Here is a 13,290-nt window from a genome sequence, read left to right on the forward strand (position 1 = left end):
TCCCTTCACCCGCCTGAACAGGGACTTGAACCCTGGACCCTCAGATTAAAAGTCTGATGCTCTTCTAAGGTGTTTCTTTCAAGCCGCGACTGTGATGTCTTGTTTTGTTGAAGAAAAGCCCATTATTTCTGGAACAATTTTCCCTACATAGGAGAAATCTTTGTCCATTTGGACAATTGTCAATCTGACCCCACTTTGGACACATCGTCGTGTTTCATTGTTTGGCAACTGCTTTGTGACTTCAGCAGTCCCCTTAAAAGCCCCTTCCTTCAGGTTTCCATAGTGTAGTGGTTTTCATGTTTGCCTCACACGCAAAAGGTCTCCAGTTCGAAACTGGGTGGAAACATGGTCTTTCAAGACCACATTTTACAAAAAAATCAAGATGACAAATAGGAACAAGGATATGTGCTTGATGTCTGAAGGTGTGTACACGAGCATCTATCCCCAGTTTGGACACACAGTCCGTATTTCCCGGATGAGTGATGGGCTGGGAATACATAACAGGTCGGTGTTGGAGGACCTGATGGACCGCAAGGGTTCATAACGTAAAAGAAATTCAGAAAAATAAGAAGGCCCACAAACCCTAAGGCATTTAAAAACCATTAAGAGAACCTTCAAATGGATCCTGAAACATACAGGGAGCCAATGCAATGATTTTAGAAGCGGTGTAATATGCGCCTGCCTTCTGGTCCTGTGTTTTCTGCATGTTGAACAGTTTTCAACAGGAAAGATATCTTTCAGATGTATCAATAAAACTGCTATATAATATGGGGCTCGAACCCACGACCATGAGATTAAGAGTCTCATGCTCTACTGACTGAGCTAATCAGGCCTTTTGCTTCTCTAGATATCATTTTTTGTTCTGTTTTTATTGATGTGGCCATCCTGATGATTGATCAATTCCACAGAGGACCTCAGACCTGGTCACCTGAACAGGGACTTGAATCCGGGACACTCAGATCAAAAGTTTCATGTTCGGGACCAAATGGTCCTTCGAGCCGAATATCTTCCCAGTGACCTGCAAGATCCAGAGGGAGGCAGGGATGTTCTGTGCCTCCATTGTCGAGGCGGCAGTGGCCCTAAGGTGGTCAGGGCCTGTCGTGGCGGTAATCCTAGAACCCGTTGGTGGATACCATTGGTGAGGGATGCCGTCAAGTCGAGTTCTATTGGGCCTTTTTGGCTCATGGGACTTCAGCTGACAGGAACCGACAGGCCAAGCGGTCCGCGGATTTGGCATTCGCTGAGCCAAAAACTCTGACATGGGAGGAGTTTGGAGAAGCCATGGAGAAGGACTTCCGGACGGCTTCGAAGAGATTCTGGATCCGGCGTCTCAGGAAAGGAAAGCAGTACACAGTGAAGACGCTGTCAAACGCTTGGCTGTACTCATTCGCACCAAAGCAACAAGACCTTCGATAGCTCAGTTGGAAGAGCGGAGGACTGTAGTGGTTCAAGCTGGCATCCTTAGGTCGCTGGTTCAAGTCCGGCTCGAAGGACAAGCTGTTTCTTGTGTTATGTCTGCCGGCAAAGAATGGCAATACCGTCTTGTCTGAAGGACCTCCGCTTCCCTGTCAATGGAGTTGGACTTGAGTCTTTGTCACGCAGTCTGAAATTGGCAAACGGAGTAATTCTGATTGAGTGATCATTTGAGTGTCTATTTGAATACGTTTCATCTCAACTCCTGTTGGAAAAGAACAGCCATTTCCATGAGAGCACAAGACCCCTGGATTGTACCCGAAAATACTTTGCGCTCATCAGAGAGTAAAGTTGTTGTCCTGGTTTGCAAAGCCTCCATTGTTACGCCAGAAGGTGCCAGTCACATCCAAAACAAAGGGTTCCATGGTGTAATGGTTAGCACTCTGGACTCTGAATCCAGTTTAGGGTGATACCTATGGCTGTATTTGGCCTAGATATCGGGATTGGGGCCCGGATTAGTATTCGCTACTTGGGAACATTTCATCAAAAAACAAAGGAGTTTATGGAGAATGCGGGCGTTGATCCCGCTACCTCTCACATGCTAAGCGAGCGCTCTACCATTTGAGCTAATTCCCCTGCTGATGCAGTGTTGGCAGAGTCTCAGAACTATTTTGGTTCCTTTGCTGGAGTACGTCAAAGCGACACAGTCTCTGCCTTTCAGAGTGCAGACATGACGCAGTCCCTGGTTGTCTAGTGGCTGGGACTTGGTCCTATCACCACCGCGGCTGTTGTTCGATTCCCGGTCAGGGAACTGACATTTGGTTAGGTTTTGACTGGAGATAGGATTTGTCTTGGTCCTCGGCCGAACGGTTCGGGTCATCTTTCAGCGCTGTCTGTGAACTGCTGTCACTGCACATGAAAACAATTCCAAGTCCGCCAATCAAATCCCGGTCTACCTGGTCGACGGACACGTAAACAGTGCAGGTACCCTCCTTTGTGCGGCTCCATTTCAGTGTCCTCCGTTGTCAGCGAACCTCACAAGGTCACAGTTTTTTCCTGATCAGGGCACCGTTTTGGGTTGGGTGGATGAGTGGTCTGAAGCACCAGATTAAGGCTCCTTTCGCTCAGGAGCCACTGGTTGAAATCCCACAGCTGTCATTTTCCTTGTCAGCTCCATTATCCACGACTGGAATGATTTGGTAGCAAAGGACTGTCAGATTGTACAACACAGCTGAGCACTTGGAGAAGAAGATGAATAGAGGTCTTGTTCTCCCGGACTGGTTGTTGCAACCGCAACCCTGCTCAAGGTTCAACGTGACACACAAAACAGGAACTCCACGTCTGGGAATCGAACCGCGTAATCTTCCATGTGACAGGCGGAGATACTGGCCACTATACTAACAAGGACTGCTGCTGAGTTGATGTAGTGTCGATTGGCCAAAGCGGAATTCAGAACAGGCTTGTGGCCCATGACCGTTTTTATGGTAGCTGGAGACTTCAACCAGTGAAATCCTTCCAATTTTCTGTAGCTCTTATCCTCATCAACGGACTGTATTCCCCACCCGTTACCGGCATGGGGACATTCCAACCCAAGTTGAGAACACACTGGACCAGGTACACAGCAACACACGTGGCACAGACACAGCTTCACCCTGCCCCCACTTTTACCCACGACTGAAAAAGCAGAACACCACCTTAGAAGCTGAAATACTCACTTAGGAGAACGTTAGACTGAAGTTCTAAAGGTCCCTGGTTCAAGACCGGTTTTCAGAAAACTCCCTGTTTATGTTGTGACTTGGCAAATAGTTTGAAAAGGCTTATTGGCTGGCTGAAAGGACCTTAGCTTCATTCTTCAAAAGGCCAGACATCCAGCCATCCAGACAATGTTAGAGGAGGTTACAAACCATTGACTCCAAGGGCACAAGTTGAGTCCACCAAGATATCAAAGTGACCCCGAGGGTGGCTAAGGTGTTTCTTTCAAGCCGCGATTGTGATGTCTTGTTTTGTTGAAGAAAAGCCCATTATTTCTGGAACAATTTTCCCTACAAAGGAGAAATCTTTGTCCATTTGGACAATTGTCAATCTGCCCCCACTTTGGACACATCGTCGTGTTTCATTGTTTGGCAACTGCTTTGTGACTTCACCAGTCCCCTTAAAAGCCCCATCCTTCAGGTTTCCATAGTCTAGTGGTTATCATGTTTGCCTCACACGCAAAAGGTCCCCAGTTCGAAACTGGGTGGAAACATGGCCTGCCAAGACCTCCTTTTACAAAAAAATCAAGATGACAAATGGGAACAAGGATATGTGCTTGATGTCTGAAGGTGTGTACACGAGCATCCATCCCCAGTTTGGACACACAATCCATATTTCCCGGATGACTGATGGGCTGGGAATACATAACAGGTCGGTGTTGGAGGACCTGATGGACCGCGGGGGTTCATAACGTAAAAGAAATTCAGAAAAAATAAGAAGGCCCACAACGCCCAAGGCATTTAAAAACCATTAAGAGAACCTTCAAATGGATCCTGAAACATACAGGGAGCCAATGCAGTGAGTTTAGAAGCGGTGTAATATGCGCCTGCCTTCTGGTCCTCGTCAGCACACGTGCAGCAAAAGTTGTTCTGTAAAAGTTGTAGACTTGTGATGTTTCTTTTTGGAAGACCAGAAAGCAGGGCATTGCAATAGTCAATACGACTGGAAATAAAAGCATGCATCAGCATCTCTCTATTTGCCCGAGAGAGGAACGGGCGGACTCTGGCTGTATTCTTTAAATGAAAAATAAAATCCTGTTTTTGTAACATTTTTAATGTGTGGAATAAAATTGAGCTCAGTCCCCTTAAAAGCCCCTTCCTTCAGGTTTCCATAGTGTAGCGGTTATCGCGTTTGCCTAACACGCAAAAGGTCCCCAGTTCGAAACTGGGTGGAAACACGGCCATTCAAGTCCTTCTTTTACAAAAAAAAAGTTAAGGTGACAAATAGGAACAAGGACTTGTGCTTGATCTCTGAAGGGACTTGAACTCTTGACACTCAGATTTAAAGTCTGATGCCCTACGAAGTGAGCCCCCAGGCCTTTGGTCAAAAGACTTGTTTTTGTGTATTTGGAATGAAATGTTTTCTGCATGTTGAACAGTTTTCAACAGGAAAGATATCTTTCAGATGTATCAATAAAAGTGCTGAATCGCCCAATATGGGGCTCGAACCCACGACCGTGAGATTAAGAGTCTCATGCTCTACCGACTGAGCTAATCAGGCCTTTTGCTGCTCTAGATATCATTTTTTGTTCTGCTTTTATTGATGTGGCCATCCTGATGTTTGATCAATTCCACAGCTGACCTAGTTTCTCAGGGAACAGAAGGAGCGAGACCTGGAGGGTGTTGTGGAAAAAAATTCTATCTTACTAAAAGAGAATGCCTGAAATAAAGACAGAGTTGCGCAGTTTATTTCTTTTGCAAAAGAGGTCAGACAGAAACATACATCATGCGTGGCAGTCTGTAGGTGTCTGACAAAGAAGGCTTCCTGACTGTAGATCTTTATACACCATGGCATGCAAATGAATTACATATCAAAGGAAAGGAGACGTTCTTGTCACTCCCCCGGTGCCATATGGGGGTTAATTTACATCGTCATCACAGCATGGTTTGTCTCACCCCGGCAAGATAGCTTCCTGACTGAGAGATCAACAATATGATGAGACCCCCTTGATGTCTTCTGTCCCGTAAAGGGAAGCTTTGATCCGGGTGTGGCTTCCTGAGCCATTGTTTGCTACCCTCAGGTTACAGATAGCCTCCTGCTGGGCCCACAGCGCTTGAAAGGACCGCGGGATACACTCAGATACCAGGTTCACGATACTTCAGATGGCTATGTGTAAATCTAAAACTAAGCTATACATGTCTATGACCTAATCTTTACATGTAAACTGTAAATATTCCCATCACACTCCTCCCTTTTGATTATCAACTAATCACAAATTATAACCATTTATCTATAACACATACATCAAACTCAGAAATTCACACAGATTCAATCTCAGTTGTCACAAGCGTGTTATGACAAAAGGTATATGTATTCGTGATAGTCAAAGCAAACGAGATAAACACTAAAGAGAGCAAAGGAAGAGGCAAACAAAAGTAACAAAAATACCAAAAATAATAAAGAAAATCAAATACCATCCCCCGGTAATGTGTCAGCTCCTATATTGTTTCTATTGAGTCTCTGTTTTAATTGTTATTGGTGTCCATTATTATATCCTCATCGTGATATGGTGCAAGCCAATTTGGGACAGGGAACATCTCTGCGCCTTTTTCGTCTGTGGGTAACTGGAGGTATTGACCTACAGTTGCTCCAACCCACTTCAACATGAGGACTTTTAGACAAGTTAATAACATGGTACAGAAACAAATAGCCAATGCTAACATGATGCAAATGGGTATTAATATTTGCAATAACAGTGCGCCCCAGGGTCCAAATCTTTCTGACAGCCAATCCAGGGCTGAAGAGCCTGCACTAGGGGAGGGACTAAACCGTGATGTTATGGTTTCTAAAATGTTCACCAGTTGAGTGATGTTGTCATGTGGATCAGGGGCCAATACGCAACAAGCATCGCTGCTAATATTCAGCGCAGCGCACATTCCTCCTTCGGATGCGAACAAGTAATCGAGCACCATTTCATGTTTTAAGATTACTTCACGATGATTTTTAGCTGCATTATTCAAATGTGTCATTGCTCTCGTGTTGGTTGACATGTATGCAAACAGGTCTGCTGTGATGTTATCAATGTGATCTGCCAAAAATGTAACTCCATACCATGGGAGTAGCCCAATGCCCCATTTTTCACCTAGAGAAATTCTGTAATGGTAATAATCTTTAGACTCAAATGATGCCATTTCCCTTTTAGATTTATGCCCGCTCATGGGGTGGCTGATGTCTAGATGAGGATCAGTTAGATTTGAAATTGGGATGATTGTCATTGGGGTGACCAATTCAGCTAAGTAACAACAACCAATATAATCAGGTGGGAGAAAGTGGTAATACTGATCCCCACATATCCAATAATAATTTGGCATGCTAGCTAACCCAGGAGTTGAAGATATGACCTTGATATTTGATAGATTGTGTGATGGTAAAACTATGTCTACTCTCCCACACATAGCAGTTGCACCCCATGTGGTGTCCGTTACCCCCTCACTGGCTTCACATTTAGAACAGTTTGACCATCCCAAGAATATTCCTGTTTTGATGTCAACAACATTTGGTCTACTGGAACATGATTGTTTTTGTCCTCTACAGACACAAAAAGACGGTCGAGCTTTGGAGGGCAACACTTTTCCCGCCTTGTTGCGAAGTCCATTGTCTGTGGAATTATCTGGGAATGACCATGACTGTTGGCAAAATTTCAGACAGACGCTTTTGTCGAAATATTTGTTGTCTCCATTGAACTTCTTCATTAGTTGTTTGCATGCTGCTGATGTCCAAACGGATGTCTGTCTGTTTAGCACTGCCTCCCGAGACAATGTCAAAATACACCTAGTTTCAGCTTCCGTCAGGGGTTCAGCCTGATATGGCATGACGTTTTCCTGTGTTAGGGGGTGTGGGAAGCAGGCCAAACATGATGTGTTTGGCAGGGTTGTTCGAACTGTAGCCAGCAGCCAGTGATACCATTTGTTCTTTTGCCAGGAGTTGGGTACCTTCAGATCCTCCGGCTGGTACCACCAGTCCGCTGTTCTCGGAGTCCTCCATGTTCCCGGTGTGTTCTGGTCATGTGAGGTGTTATGGTTCTGAGGTTCTTGTGGTTTGTTGTTCCACCACAATAATGACATTACAACAATGAGGGGGACGACGACCGCAATACAAGCTGGCCATGAGATCTTGGAGCCCTTGTGTTTCCATGAATTCCACGGCTTTGGAGGCTGAAGTTCCATTTTGTTGCACTCAATCAGTTGGTCCTCTTCACTGCAGCACTCGCAATCCTACAGTTGGTCAGATGCCGGAGCTCGGAGTGCGAGCCAGTGAGCCCAAAACGCCCTCCAAACTCACATCTGAGAAAGCAGAGCACACAGTGAAGATTCCCTTCCTTTTGAGTGTTGTTGGAGTTGCCAAACTCTTATGATGTCGTCTGTTGTTCTGGTTGGTTGTTGATCTTCTTGCAGTGGCTGGTGTGTATCCACGTTGCTCTTTCGGCCACCTTAACAGCAGTGTAGGTCGTCAGCAGCACCAGGAATGGACCCCGCCACCTCTTGGATTTCCAATGCTTTCTCCTCAGGTCCTTTACCACAATATAGTCGCCTGGAACAATGGAATGGAGTGGCTTGGTTGCTGGCTTCGGAAGAGTGTCTTTCACCTGTCTGTGGACATCAGAAAGAGAAGAAGACAAGATTTCACAATATCTTAGCATGGCATCCTCGCAGTGGGAAGTAGGTGGAGCAGACCCTCGCTCAGCTGGACCCATTCCCACATCTGGTGGACGTCCAAACAGTATCTCAAATGGACTTAGATTTGATCGGGCACGCCGTCTCATCCTCATATACATGAGTACTATGGGTAATGCTTTCGTCCATGAAAGACCTGTGTCTTCACAGCATTTGGCCAATTTTGTTTTTAATGTGCCGTTTTCTCGTTCAACGGCTCCCCCACTTGCTGGGTGGTAAGAGCAATGTTGGCGCATGTCAATTCCTAAAAATTGCCCCAGTTGTTTTATAGCTTCACTCACAAACGGGGTTCCATTGTCACTACTGATTTTTGCGGGAATTCCCCATCTAGGAATAATTTCCATCAGTAGCGCTTTTGCGACTGCAGCACTGTCTTGTTTTGAAGTAGGAAATGCTTCGACCCACTTAGAGAACATATCGACCATTACTAAACAGTATTTTTTTCCATCACTTGGTGTAAGTTCAATAAAATCAACCATCAAGTGATCAAATGGGAAGTTTGGCTGTGGGTGTGCTGCTTGAGGGACTGGGAGGCCTCTTCCCGTGTTGTGTGTGGCACAAATGTGACAGGAGTGGCAAAATTTTTGTGCATATGCGCTGAACCCTTTTGTGAACCAATGCTGTCTTATGGACTCATACATTCCCCCTTTTGACGCGTGGTCTTTACCATGCGTCAACTTTGCAAAATGATGGAAAAAATGTTTGGGCAAACAGGGTTTGTTGTCGGGACCTCGCCATACATTATTGTCTTTGATGCAACCAGCTTTGCGCCAAAGTTGCACTTCTTCAGCAGAAGAAAAATTTTGCATAATAATAAGTGAATGAGGAAGGTCGTCTACTTTGGAGAGCAACATGTGGGAATGCGTCACAGCTTGGGCGGCGGCGGCACGAGCAGAGGCATCCGCTCGCGCATTTCCAAGGGAGACAGGATCAGAAGCCCTGGTGTGAGCGACACATTTACATACAGCAATAGAATCAGGTAAAAGGATCGCGTCTAGTAAAGCTGCCACCTTGTCATGATTCAGAATGGGTTTTCCGTCAGATTTGAGAAATTTGCGGTGTTTCCAAAGGGCACCAAAATCATGTACAACCCCAAAAGCATATCTGGAATCCGTGTAGATTGTGACTGTTTTGTTTTCCGCCAATTTGCATGCTTCTGTGAGGGCAACCAATTCTGCCGTTTGAGCTGAGTAATGGGGTGGTAGTGACCCAGAGGTTAATGTTTCATGATTTGATACAACAGCGAAACCCACTTTGTTACGACCGGTGACCGGTTCACGAGACGCTGAACCATCAACAAACAATACAAGATCATGATTTGGAAGAGGGGTCTCAGAGAGGTCAGGACGGGGTGTACAAACCTCAGTCAATACAGACACACAGTTATGTTGCTCGCCATCACCGCTAACAGGTAACAGTGTGGCAGGGTTCAAGACATTGCAGCGTTTGACAGTGATGTTAGGCATGTCAAGCAGAACTGTATTGTAACGCAACCACCTAGCAGTGGAAAGATGAGATGTCTTTTTTTCAAGAAGTATGAGAGAGACAGCGTGTGGGACCAAGAGAACAAGGTCAGAATAACCCACAATGTCTCGTGATGACATAACTGCCTTTTCTGCAGCCGCAACAGCACGCAAGCAACGTGGAAGACCTGCAGCGACAGGGTCAAGTTTGGAAGAGAAGTAGGCAACCGGTCTCAATCGTCCGCCATGATTTTGTAATAACACAGAAGTCATACAGCTATTGCGTTCATCAACAACTTGGGTAAAAGGTCGAGACGGATCAGGAAGACCCAAGGTGGGTGTGGATTGCAATGCAAGCTTCAAGTCAACAAACGCCTGTTCTGCATCTGAAGTCCATGTGACCTTGCCATGTGCTTGCAGATTTTTTCCATGAATAATGGAACTCAATGGAGCTTCCAAGATAGCATAATTAGGGATGAAAGTCCGGCAGTAAGAGCACATTCCCAAGAAAGACAGCAGTTGTTTCTTTGTCAGCGGTTTCGGAATGTTTTGGATTGCTTCAGCACGTTTAGGGGACAATGATTTTCCTTCGTGGGTGATAATATGTCCCAGAAATGTGACTTCCTGTTTGACAAACTGTAATTTCGCCAGGCTAGCTTTGTGTCCTTCTGCAGCAAGATGTTTCAACAATATGATTGTATCTCTTTCACACTGTTCAGATGTCGGGGCACAAATCATAAGATCATCCACATATTGTAACAATGCTGTGCCAGCGGTCAAACATAAAGATTCCAAGCTCTTTCTGAGTGCTTCGTTGAAGATGGTAGGTGACTCACAATAGCCCTGACACAACCGTGTGAAAGTATAACTTTTCTCTTGAAAGTTAAAGGCAAACCAGAACTGGCTATCGGGATGGACGGGGACACTAAAGAATGCGTTCGCTAAATCCACCACCGAAAACCACTGTGCATTTGAGGGAACTTGGGAAAGGATAGTGTATGGATTGGGGACATTAGGGGCACGAGGCTGGACAGCAGCATTAACTGCCTGGAGGTCCTGAACAAATCGCCACTCGGTAGGTTGGCCTTTGTCACGGATTTTCTTGACAGGAAAGATGGGCGTACGAACAGGTGAGTCGCTACATGGAATAATGACACCTGCTTTTCTCAAGGATTCAAACACTGGGGTTATTCCTTCGATGGCCTCTTGCTTTAAGGGGTATTGTTGTTGGCAGGGTCTGTATGTAGATTTTAGTTGTATTACTACAGGTTCAGTATTCCTTATCAGACCAACATCATGTTTATCTTGTGCCCATAGTGTTTTGGGAACCTCCAGTAGAGCAGGGATGGCTGCAGCTTCAGACTCAGACAAAAAACAAGACGAGACAACACAAGAAACCAGCTGGACAGTCCTTTCTGAGTGTATTTTGGCCGAAAACACTTTTTTGAATGAATCCAATTTAGGACTGTAATATATGGACGAATTATTTGTGCATTCCCAATCGGACGCAATATAGCATGCATGTACAAAGGGGCCCACATTTTTCCATTCGTCAGTGTCTCTTTTAGAAAGAGGCACATGAGGAATGGAATCTTTGACGTCAAAGAATGGTACTTGAGTAGAATCAAGGAGCACTAGGGCAGCACTTTTATGCCCAGACCAGAAAATATCTGAAAGTGTCAGACATTCAACCCAATTTCTTTCTTTATACCACTGTTGTTCATATGAGATATCAGTACCCATAGAAATGTGTGACGTGCAGTGTAATGCATCAGTCGGCATGAATTGTGTGTTTGTGTGCATGTGAGAGAAAGAAAATAGATCCTTAACCTCCTCCATTAGTTGTGCAATTATGTCACCAGTTTGCAACTTCCATTGGTATGCATATAACTGATTGGCTGTTTGTTTCACTAATGTGTGAGCATCAGGTTCAGTGTTAGTTCTGACAACTTTAACTCCATCTGCATTTGAAATAAGGCCAATTTTTAGTCGACACATTAGGTCACGTCCCAACAAGTTAACTGGACAGCAGGTAGAGAGTAGGAAGGCATGCTTGAATTTTGGTAATTCGTCTTTTACACAAATGAGCGGAATGGTGAATCGCTCTCGGACTACTTCCCCTGATGCGCCAATAGAGTTAACATAATTGCTACTCAACTTTGGAGAGGTTATGAACTCGTTGTTCTTTATGACAGAGTGTGTTGCACCGGAGTCGACGAGAAAAGAAATAACTTTTCCGTCTACCTCTAAATTATATTTTGGCATTTTCTGAAAGGGGGGTGTATCATACTGTACATATGTACCCACCAGAGGGGGTGTAACTATTTCAAGAGAAGGGATATAAGAAGAAGGAGAAGAAGAAAGAGAAGAAGATGACAGTGTGTCATCATGTGTGTATGTGGACAAGTGTGTGGTACCGTCAGTCTTCATGTCATCCTCAGGTGTCAGATGAGTCAGAGTAGACAGCAACCCGTCACGCCCCTCCTCCCTGCCTCAGTCTGCATCTTCTGTTAGGTTTTCCATGCATTCCTTGGCCCAATGTCCTCTTTTGTTACATCTGTAGCATATGTCACGAAACTGCTGAGGTTTTCTTTGAGGAACCAGATGATTCCTTCTTCTTGTAGATGATTGTCTCTGGTTTTGTGATCTTTCTTCCAATGGCGCATCTCTGTTGATAGATTGGTACATCGTAATGGCAGCCATGTGCAGCTCTTTCCCAACTTTGTCCTTCTTCCGCTTTGTTTGTTCCTTAAGGTTATCTTCAACATGTAGAGCATGACGGCGTATCTCCTCAAGGCGTGCATCGTTGTAAGAAACACAACTTCTTTTTGTTTCTGTGGAAATTTCTGGTTGTAATCCATTGAGGAAGCTATGTTTCAAAAAGGATTCCCAAGTGGAAATGTCATCTCCCAAGGTAGTGGGACGGTGAAGGCCACTATGAGTGTTAAAAACTTCAACAAGTCTGGCATAATAATCTTGAACAGTTTCATCCTCTCTCTGTTTGCAGGCACTTATCTTGGTCGTATCCATGCGAAGTGGAAAAACGCGACAAAACATGTCACACAGGGCTGTTACGGCCTCCCTGTACGCCCTATTTTCTGGATTGTTCCAGTCGTGGTGACCTCTGCGAATGTCAATCACAGGGTATCTCTCAGATATTTTTGACCACTCCCCTGCACCCATCTTTAGGGCCAAAAGACGTTTCAATTCGAACAGAGTTGGACTAAATTCCTGACAGAGAATGTGAGAAGTTCAGTGGCAAACCTTTTCCCGGAGTTCCTTGGGTTTGGTAGATGAGTCATAGCTTGTTTGATATCATCTTCTGACCACGGTCTAAAGACCAATTGAATTCCAGTGACTCCTGCCACTTCAACCATCGGCATTTGTTGAACCATGTATTGCTGACCAGCCAGTCTGGAGCGTGTGTGATCAGCCACAGGGGAAATTGCCCTTATGGAAGCTGACCACTGGGAGTTCGGTAGTTCATATGGAGAAGATATGGTGGAAGGATTTGATGACGTGTCAGCAGTTGATGTTGGAGCAGCAGGTGGTGTCCAAGCTACAGGTGATGGAGATGGTGCAACATTGGTTGGCATTGTCATAGCATGAGTCGAAGTTGGTGGAGCAGCATGTGTTGACACTGGGATAGCAGGATAAGGTGGTGGGGGAGGTGCGCGATCGAGGTCCTGGTCCACTCTGAGACACTGAGGCACTGTAGGATACAGAGAAGAAGCCGCATTCTGAGAAGTTTTGTCTGTTCTATTCATGTAATTGTGAGAGACCCTCATTTGAGATGAGTTATCTACTTCTGTGAAAGAAGTAGATGTGGGTGTTTGGGTGTGATTGTTGGTGTTTTCAGGCATGGTTGGAGTAAAAGTGTGAGTATCAGCTTTGTTTGTGGTGATATTTTTATTCTGTTTTCTTTCCCTAATCTCTGCTTCTTCCTTCCACAAAGCCAATGCAGTAAAATGATTTTCAATATCATCATA

General features: G+C 45.1%; 5 non-coding genes across 5 annotated transcripts; 4 read left to right on the forward strand and 1 right to left on the reverse strand.

Annotated features, from left to right (window-relative positions):
• Positions 1 to 273: 273 nt before the first annotated feature.
• On the forward strand, positions 274 to 346 carry trnav-cac (transfer RNA valine (anticodon CAC)). The gene has a single exon. It is a non-coding gene; the product is annotated as a tRNA-Val (tRNA).
• Positions 347 to 1,406: 1,060 nt separating this feature from the next.
• On the forward strand, positions 1,407 to 1,493 carry trnay-gua (transfer RNA tyrosine (anticodon GUA)). The gene is given in 2 exon segments: positions 1,407 to 1,443; positions 1,458 to 1,493. It is a non-coding gene; the product is annotated as a tRNA-Tyr (tRNA).
• Positions 1,494 to 3,585: 2,092 nt separating this feature from the next.
• Positions 3,586 to 3,658, forward strand: trnav-cac (transfer RNA valine (anticodon CAC)). Its single transcript has one exon. It is a non-coding gene; the product is annotated as a tRNA-Val (tRNA).
• A 611-nt stretch (positions 3,659 to 4,269) lies between these two features.
• Positions 4,270 to 4,342, forward strand: trnav-aac (transfer RNA valine (anticodon AAC)). Its single transcript has one exon. It is a non-coding gene; the product is annotated as a tRNA-Val (tRNA).
• Positions 4,343 to 4,592: 250 nt separating this feature from the next.
• Positions 4,593 to 4,665, reverse strand: trnak-cuu (transfer RNA lysine (anticodon CUU)). The gene has a single exon. It is a non-coding gene; the product is annotated as a tRNA-Lys (tRNA).
• Positions 4,666 to 13,290: the final 8,625 nt, after the last annotated feature.

This window comes from Doryrhamphus excisus, chromosome 2 (genome assembly GCF_030265055.1).
Source record: "Doryrhamphus excisus isolate RoL2022-K1 chromosome 2, RoL_Dexc_1.0, whole genome shotgun sequence".
In the NCBI taxonomy this organism is placed as follows: Eukaryota; Metazoa; Chordata; class Actinopteri; order Syngnathiformes; family Syngnathidae; genus Doryrhamphus; species Doryrhamphus excisus.